Genomic DNA, 6,035 nt, shown 5'->3' with positions numbered 1-6,035 from the left:
TGTTGCTGAGAAATCTGTAACTTCATTTCCTTAACAGTAGTTTGGACATTAGAAATTTTAGTTACTGATAGAATTGCACAGGATGGACGGCATGGAAAATGACCATTCAGCCCAAGCACTCCATGGCCTCGTTAATGGTCATTCGAGCCACCTCTCATCTTTCCTCATCTAATGCTGTCGCCATAATCCTGTCTTCCCTTCTCCCTCATATGTTTGTCTAACCTCCCCTTAAATGCATCCTTACTCAACCACTCCTTGGGATAGTGAGTTCCATATTCTCACCGCTCTCTGGGTAAAGAAGTCTCTTCTGAATTCCCTCTTTGATTTCTTGGTGACTCTCTTATATTGATGGCCTCTAGTTATGCTCTTCCCCACAAGTAGAAACACTCTCTCTGAATCTACTGTATCAAAACCTTTCATGATTTTCAAGACCTCTATTAGGTCACCCCTCAGCCTTCTCTTTTCAAGAAAAAAGAGACCCAGCCTGTTCATCTTTTCCTGGTTGATATACCCTCGCATTTCTGGTATCGTCCTTGTTGATCTTTTTTTGCACCCTCTCCAGTACCTCTATAATCCTTTTTATAATTTGGCGACCAGAATTGTACACAGTACTCCAAGTGTAGTCTAACCAAGGTTCGATACAAGTTTAGCATAACTTCACTTCTTTTTGATTCTATCCTTCTAGAAATAAATCCTAGTGCCTGGTTTGCTATTTTTAATGGCTTTATTAACCTGCATTGCTACTTTTAGTAGTTTGTGTATTTGTAGAATCATAGAAATTTACAGCAACAGCCACGATGCCATCATCCTGCGCCAGACCGGTCTGCCAGCTCTGGTCCAGCCACCTGGCTGGCTCCTAGGAGACAAGAGATACCCACTATGCACCTGGCTCATGATTGCCCTCCGCAATCCCACCGCTCCTGCCTAGCACACTTACAATCATAGTCATGCCGCCACCGGGAACATCATTGAGCAGACCATCGGAGTGCTGAAACAATGGTTCCGCTGCATTGACCACTCGGGAGGAGTCCTGCGGTATCATAGAAATTTACAGCACAGAAGAAGGCCATTCGGCCCATCGTGTTCACGTTGGCCGACAAAAAGCTATCCAGCCTAATCCCACTTTCTAGCTCTTGGTCCGTAGCCATGTAGGTTACGGCAATTTAAGTGCACATCCAAGTACTTTTTTTAATTTATTCCGAGATTTCTTTGCTCCTCTGCTGCATTTAGATTCTTATTTTCCAAGTAATATATCCTTATTTTTCTTACCAAAATCTAATACCTCACACTTAATCTGTGTTGAAACTGATTTGCCAGTTATATGCCCATTCTGCAAGTTTATTAATGTTATCTTGTAATTTGTTGCAGTCCTTCTCAGTATTGACTGTCCCACCCACCCCTCTCAATTTGGTGTCATCCGCAAATTTAGAAATTGTGTTTTCGATTCCCGAATCTAAATCGTTAATCTTAATTGTGAACAACAGTGGTCCCAGCACTGATCCTTGTGGGACACCACTACCCACCTTCTGCCCCTGTGAATAGCTCCCTTTATCCCTACTCTCTGCTTTCTGTCTTGCAGCCAGCTAGCGATCCATTCTACTACTTGTCCCCTAACTCCACATTCTCTGACCTTGTTCATCAGTCTATTATGGGGAACCTTATCAAAGGCCTTTTGAAAATCTAGATAAATCACACCTACTGCATTACCCTTGTCTACTCTCCGTTACTTCTTCAAAAAATTCAATGAGGTTGGTCAAGCAAGACTTTCCCTTTTTTTAATCCATGCTGAATATTATATTTTTGCCTTCTAGATGTTCTATTTTCTCCTTTAGTAGGGATTCCATTAATTTTCCTACCATCAATGTTAAGTTGAATGGTCTATAGTTTCCGGAACTTGTTCTATCTCCCTTCTTAAATATAGGTATTATGTTAAGCAATCCGACGGACCTCTGGCACTACACCTTTTTCTAACAAATTATTAAATATGTATTATATAACGAATTATAAAAATAGTGCCTCTGCTACCTCTTCCCTAGATTATCTCCCTTGTTATACTCTCCCCTGCTGTCTATGTACTTAGTATATGCCTCTTTCCTTACCCTCAATTTTTCCTTATGCCTTTATTCATCCCTGGTGTGTCATTAGGGTTTAGCTTGTTCCTGTCTTTTAGCAAAATATATTTTTCTTGGATTCTGTTGAACACCATTATAAATGTTTTCCGATGTTGTTCCACATCATTGTTTGCCATTTTATTTTCCCAAGTTCTATTCTCATCCCCTCAAAATCAGCTTTTCTCCAATCTATTACCCTGGAGTTTGTCATACTTATGGCCTTAAAGCGTATTATATTCTGATCACTATTGCCACGATGTTCCCCTACTTACTTCTCTTATCTGCTCTGGTTCATTCCCCATTACTAGATCCAGTCGTGAATGTTCCCTTGGGCTTTTTACATACTGGGTTAGAAAGGAGTCCTGAACACATTGTAGGAACTCCATTCCCTTATGCCCTTTACCTACCTCCTCTGTCCAATTAATATCAGGGTGGTTGAAATCCCCCGTGATGATTATTCTATGTTTTTTTACTTATTTCCCTAATTTATTTGCATATTTCTTCCTCCACCTCTCTCCTATTAGGGCTGGTCTACAGACCACCTATTAGTGTGATTGATGCTTTATTATCTTTTATCACTATTCACATGGATTCTGTTTCTGTCTTACTGAGAGCTGTGTCACATTTTTCTACTGTCACTATGTTATCCCTAATAAACACAGCTGCTCCACCTCCCTTTTTACTCTGGTAATAATCACAGTTGAAATTCTTTTCAGAAAGTGATTTGAGGAGAGCCAGCATGGATTTGTTAAGGGCAAATCATGTTTGACGAACTTGATTGAGTTTTCTGATGAGGTAAAAGAAATACTGGATGAGGGCAGTGCAGTTGAATTTTAAAACTTTGATAAAGTACCACGTATTAGGCTTTTTAGGCAAATTGAAGTCCATGGGATACATGGGGCAGTAGCAGCATGGACACAAAATTGGTTAAGGGATAGAAAACAGAATTGTGGTGAATGGCTGTTTATCAGACTGGAGGGAGGTATACAGTAGAGTTCACCAAGGTTTTCTAAAACCACTGCTGGTTTTGATATACATTAATTATCTGGATTTGTGGGTACGGGGCACAGATGACACCAAACTTGGAAGTACAGTAAATAGTGAGGAGGATAGTGATAGACTTCAAGAGGATATAGACAGGCTGGTGGAACGTGGACACGTGGCAGATGACATTTAACACCGAAAAGTGTGAAGTGATACATTTTGATAGGAAGAATGAGGAAAAACAATACAAGCTAAGTGGTACAATTTTAAAGGGGTGCAAGAATAGAAAGACCTGGGGGTGTTTGTGCACAAATCTTTATATGTGCCAGGACAGGTTAACAAAGCATACGGGACCCAGGGCTTTATAAATAGAGGCATAGAGTACAGAATCCACGAGGTTATGCACCGGCTCTTTCGAAGAGCAATCCAGTTGGTCCCACTCCCCTGCAATTTTTTTCTCCTTCATGTATTTATACCATTGCCTTTTGACCGATCCTATTGAATCTGTATCCACCACCCTATCAGGCAGTGCATTCCAAATCCAAACCACTCGCTGCGTAAAATGCTTTTCCTCGTGTCGCCTCTGGTTCTTTTGCCAATCACCTTAAATCTCTGCCCTCTCGTTATCAATCCTTCAGCCATTGGAAACCGCCTCTATTTACTCTAAACAGTTCGTGATTTTAAAGGCCTCCAGCAAATCTGCTCTTAGTCTTCTCTGCTCTAAGGAAAACAACCCCAGCTTGTAACTATAATCCCTCATCCCTGGAATCATCCTTGTAGATCTCTCTGCCCTTCCGAAACCATTCACGTTCTTCCAAATGTTTTGTGCCCAGAATCAAAGACAATACTCTGGCTGGAGCTGAACTAGTGTTTTATATAGGGGTGGGGAATGGACAGATCAGATGGAACTACTGTACACAGGGGAATGGACAGTCAGATAGAACTACTGTATACGGGAATGGACAGATCAGATAGAACTACTGTACACGGGAACGGACAGATCAGATGGAACTACTGTACACAGGGAATGAACAGATCAGATAGAACTACTGTACACGGGAATGGACAGATCAGATAGAACTACTGTACACGGGAATGGAGAGATCAGATAGAACTACTGTACACGGGAATGGACAGATCAGATAGAACTTCTGTACACAGGGAATGGTCAGATCAGATAGAACTACTGTACACGGAATGGACAGATCAGATAGAACTACTGTACATAGGAATGGAGAGATCAGATAGAACTACTGTACACAGGGAATGGAGAGATCAGATAGAACTACTGTACACAGGGAATGGAGAGATCAGATAGAACTACTGTACACAGGGAATGGAGAGATCAGATAGAACTACTGTACACGGGAATGGACAGATCAGATAGAACTCCTGGACACGGGAATGGACAGATCAGATAGAACTCCTGGACACGGGAGTGGACAGATCAGATAGAACTACTGTACACGGGAATGGAGAGATCAGATCGAACGACTGTACACGGGAATGGACAGATCAGATAGAACTACTGTACACGGGAATGGACAGATCAGATAGAACTACTGTACACAGGGGAATGGACAGATAAGATAGAACGACTGTACACGGGAATGGACAGATCAGATATAACTACTGTACACGGGAATGGACAGAACAGATAGAACTACTGTACACGGGAATGGACAGATCAGATAGAACTACTGTACACGGAATGGACAGATCAGATAGAACTACTGTACACAGGGAATGGACAGATCAGATAGAACTACTGTACACAGGGAATGGACAGATCAGATAGAACTACTGTACACAGGGAATGGAGAGATCAGATTGAACTCCTGGACACACGGGAATGGACAGATCAGATAGAACTACTGTACACGGGAATGGACAGATCAGATAGAACGAATGTACACAGGGAATCGACAGATCAGATAGAACTCCTTACCACGGGAGTGGACAAATCAGATAGAACTACTGTTCACGGGAATGGACAGATCAGATAGAACTACTGTACACGGGAATGGAGAGATCAGATAGAACGACTGTACACGGGTGAATGGACAGATCAGATAGAACTACTGTACACAGGGGAATGGACAGAACAGATAGAACTACTGTACACAGGGAATGGAGAGATCAGATTGAACTCCTGGACACAGGGGAATGGACAGATCAGATAGAACAACTGTACACGGGAATGGACAGATCAGATAGAACGACTGTACACAGGGAATCGACAGATCAGATAGAACTCCTGGACACAGGGGAATGGACAGATCAGATAGAACAACTGTACACAGGGGAATGGACAGATCAGATAGAACTCCTGGACACGGGAGTGGACAGATCAGATAGAACTACTGTTCACGGGAATGGAGAGATCAGATAGAACTACTGTACACAGGGAATGGAGAGATCAGATAGAACTCCTGGACACGGGAGTGGACAGATCAGATAGAACTACTGTTCACGGGAATGGAGAGATCAGATAGAACTACTGTACACAGGGAATGGACAGATCAGATAGAACTACTGTTCACGGGAATGGACAGATCAGATAGAACTACTGTACACAGGGAATGGACAGATCAGATAGAACTACTGTTCACGGGAATGGACAGATCAGATAGAACTACTGTACACGGGAATGGACAGATCAGATAGAACTACTGTACACGGAATGGACAGATCAGATAGAACTACTGTACACAGAGAATGGAGAGATCAGATAGAACTCCTGGACACAGGGGAATGGACAGATCAGATAGAACTACTGTACACAGGTGAATGGACAGATCAGATAGAACTACTGTACACGGGAATGGAGAGATCAGATAGAACGACTGTACACAGGTGAATGGACAGATCAGATAGAACTACTGTACACGGGAATGGACAGATCAGATAGAACTACTGTACACGGAATGGACAGATCAG

Source organism: Pristiophorus japonicus, unplaced genomic scaffold (assembly GCF_044704955.1).
Source record: "Pristiophorus japonicus isolate sPriJap1 unplaced genomic scaffold, sPriJap1.hap1 HAP1_SCAFFOLD_907, whole genome shotgun sequence".
NCBI lineage: Eukaryota > Metazoa > Chordata > Chondrichthyes > Pristiophoridae > Pristiophorus > Pristiophorus japonicus.
The sequence above is the reverse complement of the archived record's forward strand: the minus strand, read 5'-3'. Positions refer to the sequence as shown.